This window comes from Hemitrygon akajei, chromosome 9, assembly GCF_048418815.1.
Source record: "Hemitrygon akajei chromosome 9, sHemAka1.3, whole genome shotgun sequence".
In the NCBI taxonomy this organism is placed as follows: Eukaryota; Metazoa; Chordata; class Chondrichthyes; order Myliobatiformes; family Dasyatidae; genus Hemitrygon; species Hemitrygon akajei.
Window position 1 is genome coordinate 153,944,604 of NC_133132.1, and position 15,303 is coordinate 153,959,906.

Here is a 15,303-nt window from a genome sequence, read left to right on the forward strand (position 1 = left end):
TGAGAGCCAGACAGGTGATTGGCAAAAGGGATACAGAGCTAGAGAAGGGAAAGGATCATGGGATGGGAGGCCTACGGAGAAAGAATGGGGGAGGGGAGCACCAGAGGGAGATAGAGAACAGGCAGGGTGATGGGCAGAGAGAGAAAAAAAACTAAGTATATCAGGGATGGGGTAAGAAGGGGAGGGGCATTAACGGAAGTTAGAGAAATCAATGACCATGCCATCAGGTTGGAGGCTACCCAGCCGGTATATAAGGTATTGTTCCTCCAACCTGAGTGTGGCTTCATCTTGACTGTAGAGGAGGCCATGGATAGACATATCGGAATGGGAATGGGACGTGGAATAAAAATGTGTGGCCACTGGAAGATCCTGCTTTCTCTGGCAGACAGAGCGTAGGTGTTCAGCGAAACGGTTTCCCAGTCTGCGTCGGGTCTCACCAATATATAAAAGGCCACACCAGGAGCACTGGATGCAGTATACCACACCAGCCGACTCACATGTGAAGTGTCGCCTCACCTGGAAGGACTGTCTGGGGCCCTGAATGGAGGTGAGGGAGGAAGTGTAAGGGCAGGTGTAGCACTTGTTCCGCTTACAAGGATAAGTGCCAGGAGGGAGATCGGTGGGAAGGGATGGTGGGGGGAGGGGATGAATGGACAAGGGAGTCACGTAGGGAGCGATCCCTGTGGAAAGCAGAAAGGGGTGGGGAGGGAAAGATGTGCTTGGTAGTGGGATCCTGTTGGAGGTGGCAGAAGTTACGGAGAATTATACGTTGGACCTGGAGGCTGGTGGGGTGGTAGGTGAGGACAAGGGGAACCCTACCCCGAGTGGGGTGGCGGGCGGATGGGGTGAGGGCAGATGTGTGGGAAATGGGAGAGATGCATTTGAGAGCAGAGTTGATGGTGGAAGAAGGGAAGCCCCTTTGTTTAAAAACGGAAGACATTTCCTTTGTCCTGGAATGAAAAGCCTCATCCTGAGAGCAGATGCGGCGGAGACGGAGGAATTGTGAGAAGGGGATAGCATTTTTGCAAGAGAGAGGGTGGGAAGAGGAATAGTCCAGGTAGCTGTGAGACTTTTTTTTTAAGTATCTTTTTTTTTTAAGTGCTTCCTACTTTAGATTCTGATGGTCTGTTTCCCTACTTAGAATAGAGTCACAGAAACAGGCCCTTCCACACATATAGTCCATGTTGAAGTACTATTTTGCCTAGTCCCATTGACCTGCACCCAGATCATAGCCCTTCATAGCTCTCGAACCATGTATGTACATATACAAGTCTCTAAAATGTTGAAATCGAACCCACATCCACCACTTCCACTGGCAGCTCATTCCACACTCTCACTACCCTCTGAAGTGAAGAAGTCCGCATGACCTCTAGTTCTAGTCTCACCCAGCCTCGGTGGTAAATGCAAGCAGGCTTTTTCCCTATCTATACCCCTCATAATTTTATATATCTCAATCAAGTCTCCCCTCATTTTCATATGCTCCAGGAAGCAAAGTTCTAACCTGTTCAACCTTTCACTACAAGTCCTAAAGTCTTGACAGCATCCTTGTAAATTTCTTTCGGCACTCTTTCAATCGTATTGATAGTCAAGTCATAGGATAAAGGTTTGGCCACTTTAGACTGAAGTTGAGGTAAAGGACTTCACTGAGAGTTGTAAATCAGAAGAGGGAGAGATTTTGGAGAATGGCACATGGTGAGAGCAAAGGGAATTGTGTGATGTGGGGATAGAAATAGGTACCCCACAAGAATGTTTTGTAACAGGATAGAATTGAGATTCATTGATCCCTAGCATTATGGTGGTAGAAGTTCATTGCACACGAAACGCAAATAAAACAATATAAATTATCAGCCTTCCAGCCACAGTTCTAAGTTACTGGCATGGATGCTTTGCTTGCTGCAAGTGCTCCAACCACATTGAGCTTCTACTAAGTCTTTAAACAAGCAAAATGTGATTTGCAAGAGTGTACAAAGCTGGCCTTGATTGTCCTTGCAGACCCTAGCTTGTTACGTGCCTGTTCAAAGGACAGCATGTTCTTTGTTTGACTGCTTTATTCATTCGCAAACTGATAATGCCTGATTTTAAATGGTTGCAAAAATGCTGATGTGTTCCAGCTGGCTCCTGTTCTGTATTTGTTCTTCCTTCTCCCCCTTCTGTCATCCCCCTCTTGCACATAGCCTATTTTACCATCTCCTTCCCCTTGATTATGATAAGCTGATCAGGAAAGACTCAATATCTTGAGGTTGTGGAAAAAATGTGTTGCCAGTAGATGTAGGAAAATAGTTTACATGCTGGGAAGACTAAACAAAGTTGACTGTAAATATAGAAATCAAATATAGAGTCCAAGAGATATTTGTTATAATGTAGCAGCCAGGACTGTTATCAGTACAAGTTTAGTGTAATTTCATTGCTTTTAAAATTCTTTCCTCAAAATAGATTGGTTATTGATTTGAAATGTTAACTATTCCTTTTTCTGCGGATGCTGTCTGTCATGCTGAGTGCCTCCAGCATTTTCTCAAGAATGGCGCAAGAATTGTGGAGCCATGCGACATGGAAACAAACCTATGGGTTCATCATGTCTATACTGAATATTGGGGACTTAGTCATTTTAGTTATTTCTTCTAACACAATTTCTGTATCCTTGGTGATTCAAGTCCTCATCTAGCACTTCTTAAATTCTGTCAGTAAGAATATTTCCATCACCGTCTGGGGCAGTACATTCCAGGTACTCACCACAATCAGGGTGGGGTAACAGCTCTCCTTCAGATATCTTCTAAATCTCTTGCTCCTTGCCCTAAATCTGTCTAATTTTATCTTTATCTGATCAGGTGAACTGCAGGAAGCCTCCCTTCATATCGTTTGTAATTTTGTATACCTTAATCATATTTTGACTTAACCTTTTTCACTTAATGTACTAATCTGCCTCAATGACTTGACTAGTAGCACTTGCATCCATTGTGAAGTGCTTTGAGAGGATGGTGATGAAACACTTAACTCCTTCCTGAGAAGTGACTTGGATCCACTCCAATTTGCTTATCAGTGCAACAGGTCCACAGCAGATGCCATTTCATAGACTCGTCACTCAACCCTGGAACATCTGGACAACAAAGAGCATCCTGATGTATGAATCTTTATCAACTACTGCTTGACATTCAACACTATCATAGCCCAAAAAAAACTAATTGATAAGCTTCAAGGCCTTGGCCATAATACCTCCTTGTGCAATTGGATCCTTGGATTTCCTTGCTTGCAGACCTGGTCAGTTTGGAGTGGCAACAACATCTCCTCCATGATCTCCATCAGCATAGGTGCACCACAAGTCATTGTGCTTATCCCCCTGCTCTACATGCTTTTATGACTGAGGCTAAACGCAGCTCTAATGTCGTGCTTAATGTTGCTGAAGACATGATTGTCATAGGCCAAATCAAAGGTGGTATTGAATCAGTATATAGGAGCAAGATTGAAAATCTGGATTCACTCACTATCAGCAAGCCCAAGGAGCTGATTATTGAAGGAGGAAGCCGGAGATCCATAAGCCAGTCCTCATCGAAGGATCAAAGCTGGAGTGGGTCAAAAACTTCAAAATTTCTTGATGTTACCATTTCAGAGGATTTGTTAGTGCAATTATGAAGAAAGCATGACAGTGTCTACTTCCTTAGAAGTTTGCAAAGATTTGGCATGGCATCTAAAACTTAGAAAACTTCTGTAGATGCGTGGTGGCTGTGGTGCAGTATATTGACTGGTGTGTCACAACCTGGTATGGAACCACCAATGTCCTTGAATGGAAAACCCTACAAAAAATAGTGGATACTGCCCAGTCCATTACAGGTAAAGCCTCCTGAGCATTGAGCACAACTACACAGAGCTCTGGCACAGGAAAGCAGCATCCATCATCAGGGAACCCCACCACCCAGGTCATGCTCTCTTCTCACTGCTGCCATCAGGAAGAAGGTACAGGAGCCTCGGGGCTCAGACACCAAGTTCGTTCATTAGTTCATTATGTACCATGTGAGGGATCATGGTCATTCCATGACACAAGGTTCAGGAACTGTTATTGCCCCTCAACCATCAGGCTCCTCAACCAATGAGGATAACTTCACTTGGCCCATCACTGACTGTTCCCATAACCTGCAGACTCACTTTCAAGGTCTCTTCATCTCATGTTCTTGATATATACTGCTTATTTATTATTATTAATTTTTATTTCATTTGTACTTGGACATTGGTTGGTTGTTCATCCTGTTTGGTGTGGTCTTTCATTGATTCTATTGTGTATTTTGGATTTACTGTGTATGCCTGCAAGAAAATGAATCTCACGGTTGTATATGGTGACATATATGTACTTTGATAATAAACTAAGTCTGGGCATTGACAGGCATCACAGCTCAGTGCCATCTTCACCTGGAGAGAAAATAAAATGCTCCGGCCCAGGCCACACGCTGGTGAATCTCCTCTGCTCCATCTTCAGCACTGTTACATGTATGTGGAATATGTATTACTTGGGGCAAAAGGCATAAAATAAAAATTAAGGAAAGTAAATTAAACCTGACAGAGGAATGTAAAAGGTTCTGTTGGCAGAGTAAGATGTGGGAGTTGGTTCACGTGACTCATCAACTTAACTACTGCAGTGTTGCAAAAAAGATTTCCACAAAAGTAATTGAACAAAGCTGTCAGTGTTACAAAGGAATGTCTCTTCACTGTGACCGGTAAGAATGTGAGGAGCACGAGAAAAATTAATGTTAGAAATCCTCAACATTGTTAGAAAATTAATATCTATGCATAAATATCTAGGGAAATTAGCAAAATGAGCTAAAAGGTAATGCAATAATGTATAAATTTGACATCAGTTTGCATGGAAATTGACTAACAGCAGAATGTGTGATAATGGTGTAACAGGTAAGCAGGATTTCTCTACAGTGAAGATTGAGTACATAAAACATGGCATAGGAACTGTCTATCTGATCCATCTAATTCATGCCAGTGTTTATGTTATATCAGTTTTGTCATATCCAACTTTTCCCCATATCTTTGAATGTTTGTCCAGCCTTCTTTTAACAACCTTAACCATGTTCTTCTGTCACAGCTTCCACATTCTTATCATTCTCAATTTAAAAAAAGATAGTAAATTCCTTACTGGATTTCTTAATGAAGAACACAAAAGTTCTCAGACCGAAACGGCTACTGTTTATTCCCCTTCATAGATGCTGCCAGACTTGCTGAGTTCCTTCTGCATACTGTGTGTTGCTCAAGAATTCTGGCATCGGCAAAATCTCTTCTGTCTGAATTTCTTGGATGATTCTCTTGCAGTGGTTCCCTTCCCTACAAGTATATCCATCTATTAAATCCTTTACAAATTCTAAAGAGCTCTTTTGTGTCACCCTTGGGCTATCATTTCCCAAGTAAACTGTGGTACTCCTGCATTTATGGTTTCACTTTTAAACCTTTTCACTGCTGCAGTCTCTCTTCAACCTTGTTATAAAATAGCAAGTAGATCTGGTGACAGGAATGGCAGCTTGGTTGTGTAGTGGTTAGCACAATGCTTGAAAGCACAGGCAACCTGAGTTCAATTCCTGCCACAGTCTGCAAAGAGTTTGTATGTTCTCCACCTGACAGTGGGTTTCCTCCAGGTGCTCCGCTTTCCCCCTACATTTCAAAGACTTACTGGTTGGTAGGTTAATTGGTCATTGTAAATTGTCCCATGATTAGGATCGGAATAAAACGGGGGATTGCTGGGTGGCACGGTTCAAAGGACCGGAAGGGCCTATTCCACATTGTATAAATAAAATATAATTCATACAGGTTTGGCATAACTTCCTTTTTAAATTGTTTTCTCAGAACTCACTTCCAGACAGTGATAATGGAAAAGACAATTTTGAATTTAAGTTATGTGGCTATCCTTCAATGCAATTATGTGTATTATATTTTTTTCTTCTCCGTGGATTGTCACCTTGTCGTGGTGGAGAAGCTTGTGTGGTCCTGAGGTTCTGAGAGCGATGCTCCTGGTAGGGTCACCCATGGCGGTAAGGTCAAAGGTGAGATCCCTGAAAAAGAACAATTCAACCAAGACCTCAATAGTGGAACAGGCGGACGGAATTACTTCTAACTCAACGGCTGTGAAGGCGGTTGAAGGCTGCAACAAATCCAACAGTTCCAATCGTCATGGTTTCCATGCCACTGGAATCAGTTGGTTGATTTGTGAAGTATCGTGTACTTCTTGGAGTGCAACATCAAGTATACGTTAAACAAATACACGCACAGGCGTCTTCGTTCTGCGATAGATCAATGGAATGAAGACCATCATCCTCGATCTCGAGGGATAGCCACGATGATATTTTTATTAGAAATGTTGCTTTCTTTACTTTAAACTGTTTCCTGAACAAATTGACTTTATTTGGTGTTACACCCCTTATCTTATTAACTCATCTTGCGCACTTGTTAGCCGAGGGATACATTCTCTTTATTCATCTGGCCAAAAAGTATATCTCATTTATCTGTGTTAACTTCATTTTGTCCATTTATCAAGGCTCTCTTCTAAATGCCTACAATCATCTCTAATAATGGCCGTGTCCACTCCAATTTGGAGCCATCCACACATTTAGAAATTGAGCTTTTCCTTCCAGTCTGAATCGTTAATATTAATGCTGAACAACAGTGATTGATCTTGCTCGATTACTTCTGCTGAGAATAGCTGTCCTTCATCTTCACTGCTTTTCGGAATGAAGTCAGCTTATAATCAATTCTGCTGCTTGTTCCTTGACTCGACATTCTCTGACCTTTTTCATTGGTCAATTGTGAGGACATCTTTGGTTGTCTTTAAATCTAGATAAATTATATCTACAGTATCTCTGCTGACTAAGTTTAATGGCAGTGAAAAAGACTGATTTTGTCCACACAATTTATGCAAATATTCTACATTTGCTACTCTTGTTTGGATTGTTATGTTTTGATTAGGAACGTTGCTGGCATCTCTTCAAGATTCAAGATGGTTTAATATCATCAGTAAAGAAGTGTAAAGTAGAACAAAATAATTGTTAACCTGCTCCAATGCAGCACAAAAAAAAGATAAAGAGCACAATAATTATAAACATGAAATATCAATACATTAGATAGCTTATATACATAGACTGATGGTGTATCCATAAAGTGGTTCTAGGCATAGGAGTATCTGTACATAAGGTGACTGAATGATAGGTTAGTGGTGATGGAAGGGTGTGGAGGAGGGTGTTAGTGAATAGAGGTGTTGATCAGCCTTACTGCTTGCGGAAAGTAACTGATTTTGAGTCTAGTGTACCTAGTGTGGATGCTACGCAGTCTCCTCCCTGCTGGGAGTGGGACAAACCATCCATAAGCAGGGTGGGTATGATCCTTCAAGATATTACTGGCCCTTTTCTAACACGTTTCTGTAAATATGTCCTTGATTTTAAGTAGACTTGGTGATGCATTGGGCAGTTTTGACTACTCATTGTAGAGCCTTTCTGTCTGTCGCAGTGTAGTTTCCAGACCATGTAGTGTTACATTTTGTTAGAATGCTCTCTATTGTGCATCTGTAGAAGGACATGAGGCTGGTTGTGCATAATCCAGCTTTCTTTATCCTCCTCAGAAAGTTGGTGAGATTTCCTGATTGTGTAGAATGTGTTCTGAACCCATGAGAGATTGGACAAGATGCGGACTCCCTGGAGTTTGGAACTGCTTGCAGATTCCCCTGCTATGCTGCCAATGTAAAGAGGGTGTGAGTGGTGAGAGTTTTCCTGAGGTCAATAACCATCTCCTTTGTCTTGTTGGCTTTGAGGAAGAGGGTATTAGCCCGGCAGCAGGCCTCAAGCTCTTCCATCTTCTTCCTGTAGGCCATCTCAGTGTTGTTGGTGATGAGCCCCATCACTGGGTGCCGAACTTGACAATGTGATTTCTCGGTTGTTTGGCCATGCAGCCATGTGTGAGTAGAGTGTACACCAGAAGGCTCAGCATTCAGCCCTGGAGGGCACCCGTGTTGAGGATGATGGGGAGGAAGGAGCTGTTATGCATCCTAATAATCTGAGCTCTATTTGTTAAGAAGTCAAACACCCAATTTCACAGTTGTGTATTTAAACCAAAAATCCAGAAATGGCATTCTGACTTGTGTCTTTGTTTTCTAGGTACGTTAGGGCCATGTGAATGACAGATGCTGTGGCATCTGTCGTAGAGTAAGTGTATTGGTAAGTGTGGCAGGAATGGAGTTTGTGATTTTTGCCACTATCAGCATTGTCAGCAGAGTCCTTGACAGCCAGCCACATATGCTGGGGATTGTCATTGGACGGGTGTTGCTGGATTTTTTTGTCTTTGCCTAAGATGAGGTTTCTGCTGGCTGTTCTGAAAGCCACTGAAAAGGCCACCAGACTTGAAGGCAGCATCCCGGGCTTTCAATGGGGAGTATACCTCTGCGTTCATCCAGGGTTTCTGGTTGGGCCGTGTGCTGACCATTCTTGAGGTATGTCCATTGTCTACACACTGATGTAACCTTTGCAGTGAGTAGTAAACATTTTTGTTGGATAATAGACTGCTGAGAGTTATGTACCCTAACAATTCCAAATCATCAGCACACTGCACTAACTAATGAATACTTTTACAATGGGAAAGCAATATCTTCAGAAGGGAATTAAACCTTAATCACGGCTAAACTAGATTTAACTATGGTCTCCTGGATTTTGCATTACAGTCCTGATTTGATTTTTTTAATTTTCTTCTAATTTAGTGTCCTTCTACTGACTAGAATTGCAAGCAAAGTCTTAGATAACCATGGACAGTCAAATGAATGGTTACCACACTGGAAGTTGTCATTCCTGTTGCATTTGGAAGGTTAAGCATTCAGCAAGACCTCAGCATACACCTCTCCAATTAAATTGAACACAGGTCAACAGTCAACAGAAAATAAATTGGTACTGAAGTTCTTGCATCAAGTTTTTAAAAAAACTTTATTTCAGTTTGTTGATTTCAACTTTCCTTAGTATATTATCACACCAATAGTGTGGCATCTAATGTGGCTTTTAATTCTGATTCTACAGTGAAAATGATAGTCCTTTTCATATGCAGTGTGCTTATGTTATTTGATGGCATCTAAGAATGATAAGATATAAAGCTAGTCAATTTCTGGTTTACATAACGCTGCAGATTCACAGCTCCTGGAACTCCAGGTTTGATCTTGACCTTTGGATGCCTTCTGGATGAACTTAGCACTTTATTGCTAACATTGCATATGCCTTCCTTACCACCGACTCAACCCACAAGCTAACCTTTAAGGAATCCTGCATGAGGAATCACAAGTTCCATTGCATCTCTGATTTTTGAATTTTCTCTCAGTTTAGAAAATAATCCACGCCTTTATTCCTGCCACCAAAATGCTTGACCATGCATGTCCATACACTGTGTTCCGTCTGCCACTTCTTTGTTCATTCTCCCAATATGTCTAAGTCCTTCTGCAGACTCTCTGCTTCCTATCTTCATATTAACTGAAAAAGTGGCCACAATTCCCAAGAACAGTCCTTGGCCCACACTTTAAGTGCCATAACAAAAAAAGCATGGCAGCACCTTTAATTTCTTAGAAGTTTGCAAAGATTCAGCAAGACATCTAAAACTTTGACAAACATCTATAGATGTATGATAAATATATCGACTAGTTGCACCACAGCCTGGTATGGAAACAACAATGGCTCTAAATGGAAAACCCTACAAGAAGTAATGGATATGGCCCGGTCTATCACAGGTAAAGGCTTTCCCATCATTGAGCAAATCTACATGGAGGTCTGTTGCAGGAAAGCAGCATCCATCATCTAGGACCCTCACCACCTTTTCTCATTGCTGCCATTGGAAAGAAGGTACAAGAGCCTCAGGTCTCTCACCACCAGGTTCAGGAACAGTTATTACCCCTCAACCAACTCTTGAACTAGAGGGGACAATATCACTCACCCCATCACTGAACTGTTCCCACAACCTATGGATTCTTCATCTCATGTTATTGATGTTTATTATTTATTATTTTTTTTGTAGTTGTACAGCTTCTTGTCTTTTGCACATTGTCCATCCTGCTGGGTGGTGTCTCACTGATTCTGTGTTTCTTGGATTTACTATGTGAAAACAAATCTCAGTTGTATACAGTGACATATATATTTTGGTAATAAATTTACTTTGAACTTTAAATTCTGTCATCCAAATCATTGACATCTAATATGAAAAGAAGCAGTGCCAATATTGACCCACGCAGAACACCACAAGTCACTGGCAGCCAACCAGAAAAGGCCCCCTTTATTCCCTCTCCTTGCCTACTGCCAGTCAGTCAATCTTCAATCCATGCTGGTATCTTTCCTATAATACCATGGGGCTGTTACCTTGTAAAACAGCATCATGTGGCACCTTGTCAAAGGCCTTCTGAAAATCCAAGTAAACAACATCCACAGACTCCCCTTTGTCCAACCTGCTTGTTCTTTCCTCAAAGAATTCTAATAAATTTGTCAGGCAAGAAGTTCCTTTAAGAAAATAATACTGTCTCTGGCCAACTTTATCACATGCCTCCAAATACCCCCAAAACCTCATCCTTAACAATGGACTTCAACGTCTTCTCAACCACTGAGGTCAGACTAACTGGCCTACAATTTCCTTTTCTCTGCCTCCCTCCCTTCTTGAGGAGGGGAGTGACATTTGCACTTTTCCAGTCTTCTGGAACCATTCCAAATCTTGTGTTTCTTTAAAGATCATTACTAATGCCTCCACAATCCATAGAGTGCATGGGTGGTAGGGAAATTCAAGAGCTGATGGGCATCTGTAAAAGGTCATAGGAAAATGAGGGGAAAACTCAGGGAATGGGATTGGTAGGATCGGTCTCAGTGCTGGCATCTGGCACAGAGAAGAAGAAGGCCCTTAACTCTGAGTGGAGTCATCGGGACGCCATCATGATGGTGTTTTTAGCAGGCTTTCTTATTTTTACGAGGCCCAGTTGCTAGCTTGAAACTCAACCCAGCACAGATGGAAAGCGTGCAAGGGAGCTGGCTGGATTCGAACTTGGGAGCCGTCGCTAAGTCCGGCGCTGATGTCACTACGCCACCAGCCAGCATCTGGCACAGAGGCAATAAGCCAAATGCCCCTGCTATCATGAGAAAATATTTAAAGAAATACAATGGGATTTGCCATTTCCAGGCCAAAGCTTCAATCTGATGTTTGCAGTGGAAGTGAAGAAAATTCAGGAGATCTTTGCACTTTTTCCAATACCATCAACCCTACTACAGCAACAAAAAACTGGAAGAACTCAGCAGGTCAGGCAGCATCTACAGCAGGGCTTCCCAACACTTGCTTAATGACATTGGTACATGGCATAAAATAGGCTGGAAACAGCGAAACTATGGAGAGGAAAAAACAGTTGATATATCCTTCATCAGGACTGGAAAAGAAGCCAGAATAGGAAGGTTGGGGGAGTTGAAGGGGTACAAACCAGCAGGTGAGAAGGAAGGTGGGGTCATGGGAGAAACTGGGAGTTGATGGATGGAAAATGTAAAGAGCTGAAGAAGAAAGGATCTGATGGGAGGGAAGAGTGGACACTGGGAGAAAGAGGAGAGGGGCACCAGAGGGAGATGGTACATAGATTAGAAGGAAAGGGGTAAGAGGGGATCCAGAATGGGGAATGGAAAAAAGAGAGAATGGAGCAGAGGGAGAAATTAGCTAAAGTTAGAGAAATCAATGTTTATGTCATCAGATTGGAAGCTACCCAGTCAGATATTGCTCCTCCAAGTTAAGAGCAGCTTCATCATAGCAATAAGCATGTTCTTTTTGCTGGCTAAGTTTGTTTATTCTTTAATTTGATATATATTGGTAATACAGATAAGGCTAGCATGTATTCTCGTTTCTTCCATATCTTTAAAAAAAAAACTAAGAAACCACAACTTCAACTAATGCAGTCTTGTTAATGACACCACTGCTGCATCAGCAGGTTCCAGAACATCAACACAACAGCTTTTTGGAAAGCTGTTAAACTTGGAGGGAGTTTAAAAGTGACAGTTGCATAAACGTGCTGCCCTTATCCTAGATAGAGGTTATGCATTTGGGAAGTGCCATCAATAAAGCCTTGGTCAGCAGAAATGCCGTAGACATAATTTATCTAAATTTTAAAAAGGCCAAAAAATAAAACGCTCATGATTGAACAAAGAAAAAGGTTGGAGAACATGGAGTCAGGGAATAATCAACAGATTGATTACAAGCTCACTTCATTGTGGAAAGTAGCGCGATGATGAAGAACAACTATTTACAGTCGATGGAGGTTGTTGTGGTATTCTGCAAGACCAATGCTGGAATCACTGCTGTTCAGACTGTAAGGAAAATCATAATTCCTAAATTTGCAGATGTTTCCAAATCGGAGTGGACACCAGTACTGGGGATGATTGCAGCTATTTAGAAGCGAGCATTGAGAAATCACCAAAATGCAGTTATCACATAAGTATAGATAATGCACACTGGTCAAGAGAACAGGCATTAAGCTAAATTTTTCTATGATTTTTATAGAAAGAATGGCAGGTAAATAAATTGTGATACTCTTCATTCAATTTAAACCTCTGTGACCTGAGGAAATCAAGGTGAAAAGAAACACCAGTAATAGCTGAAGATTTTCAGCAAGTTGGGTAGTGGCTACTGAGGGAGAGAAAAAAAAGTTAATGTTACTGGTGAATAACTAATTTCAATCACCTGGTAGCTCAGATGTGTGGTTAAGCCATCCTGACACTGAACGTCCCCATTTTTGTAAGAGGTAACAGCTGGTACTATCAGAAAACAGGTTTAAATCTTGCATGAAGAAAGTCAGCAAGTGTGGATTTACTGCAAAAGATGGTGGCCTGTTCCTGATCCCCTACTGTCTGGGAAAGTTACTTCTTCAAAGATAAAAGTTTGAAGTAAATTTATTATCTAAGTACATATATGTCACCATACACAACTCTGAAATTCATTTTATTGCTGGCCTATTCAGTAAATCTACTAACCATAATAGAATCAATGAAAGACTGCACCAACAGGGCGGAGAACCAGTGTGAAAAAGACAACTAACTGGAAATACAAAAAGGTATAATAATGACATCAATAAATATCAAGAACATGAGATAAAGAGTCTTTGAAAGTGAGTCCATCATAGGTTATGGCAACAGTTCAGTGATAGGCTGAGTGAAATTGAGTGACATTCACCCTCTGGTTCAAGAGCCTGATGGTTGAGGGGTAATAACTGTTCCTGAACCTCAATGTTCCCTCTAATTTTTAGTAGTGTGCGCAAAAATCTTGATGCTGTGCAATTTTTTTTCCTGTGACAAAAGTATGTGCGTACTGAATGCGCACATGGTAGTTTATGTAGGTTTACAAAATATTTGACATAAAACTGCACAGAATAACAACAAAATAACATACATACTCTGTTAACTAGTTAACAGAAACATTTAGCTAAAAGATTATTTTCAATAAGTGTAATTATTTAGGTAACTAACCTATTGTGCGCACATTAATTTCCTTTGCGCGCTGGTTGAAAAGGTGTGTGCACCTGGTGGTGTGGGCCTTGAGGCTTCTGCACCTTCTTCCTCATGGCAGCAGTGAGAAGAGAGCATGGCCTGGGTGGTGGGGGTCATCAATGATGGAGGCTGCTTTGCAGCAACAACACTCTGTGTGGATGTGCTCAATGGTGGGAAGGACTTAACCCTTGATGAACTGGGCTGTATCCACTACTTTTTTCAGGATTTTCCATTCAAGGACATTGGTGTTTCCGTACCAGGCTGGAATGTAGGTTTCAATATGCTGTACTCTCCACATCTGTAGAAGTTTGTTAAAAGTTTTAGATATCATGTCAAATATTCGCAAACTCCTAAGGAAGCAGAGACGCTGCTATGCTTCATTCGTAATTTCACCTACATGCAGGACCCAGGAGAGGTCCACTGAAATGATAACACTGAGGAATGTAACCCTCTCCACCTATGATCCTCTGATAAAGCTGGCTCATGGATTTCTCCTCCTGAAGTCAAATGAGTTCCTTGGTCTTGCTGACAACCAGTAAGAGATAACCTCTGGCATAGTGGGAAGTTGAAACGGTGACCGCTGATGCTACCAATTTAATTGTCCAGACCACTTCCAAAATACTACACTTACTTACCACTCAGCAGGCCAATCTTCCAACTTAAAGGTTGCCTAAGCAGTTAAATATTACCTTGGCATTTCTGTAAATTTGCCACCAATATCCAGATTAAGAATAGTGAAGAGCAATGGTCTTCCTAGCAATCCCTGCCCATACACAACTGATAACCTATCCAAATATCTAACTATTCCCTGATTGATCTCTTTCCAGGCACTTGTTAATCTAACTCAAAATGATCCCAATGATATAGAGTTGCATTTTTGCTGAGAAGAACCCTGAGCAGCAACTTTTTCAAAGTTAACAATGATAATGTTGATCGAGTTTCCCCTAGGCAACAAACTAAAAAAAGCACAGTTGGGCTGTTAGTTGTCCCTAATACATACTGCATTCTTATGATTCTCTCGGCTTTCTTAATTGCAATGCTAATCTAATGTAATTTCAGTTGTCTTGTGGTCATTAAAAGTTGGGAACTATACTTACCTCTATGGTGACAGGGACCACCCATGGATAAGACCATTAAGACATAGGAGCAGAATTATGCCATTTGGTCCATCTGGGCTGGACACAGTAACTTTTTACCTACAGGGGATATGCCCCATCTCTGAGACAGCCAAATTAATTCTAAATCTTTAAATCCAGCTGATTTGAATTCTTTTTCTTCAAAAGTCATTCAACTTTTATCAACCTTCCCAAGACTTACTAAATCAAGATAGACCAGACACTAAATCCAACATTCTGCAGCCTAACAGCATATTAATTGTTTAGCGACTGAGAAGTTCTTAGTAAGAAGCAAGAAAACCATGCCAGTTAGTTTCTGTTAAGATTGTCAGAAGGTAGGAAATCTCTTCACTTTAATACTTGGATACTGATTTAGAGCTGAAGTCACCTGTGAACGCTGCAAAAACATACAAAATGCTGAAAGAACTCAGCAAGCCTGGCAGCATCTGGAAGAAATAAAGGGCTGAAGGAACAGACAGTTGATTATGGAAGAAGGGGAATAGAGGGAGGAGTTGGGTTCATGAGAAGATATGGGGTGTGAGGATAACCAGACTGAGGTATGGAAAGTGACAGAAGGGGTTAGGGGGATAATTACCAAATGTTGGAGAAGTCAATTATCATGCCATCAGGTTGGAGGTAATTTCTTCCCCCCTTTCTCCACCCTCCCTTTTTCCATTCCCTGTCCTAGT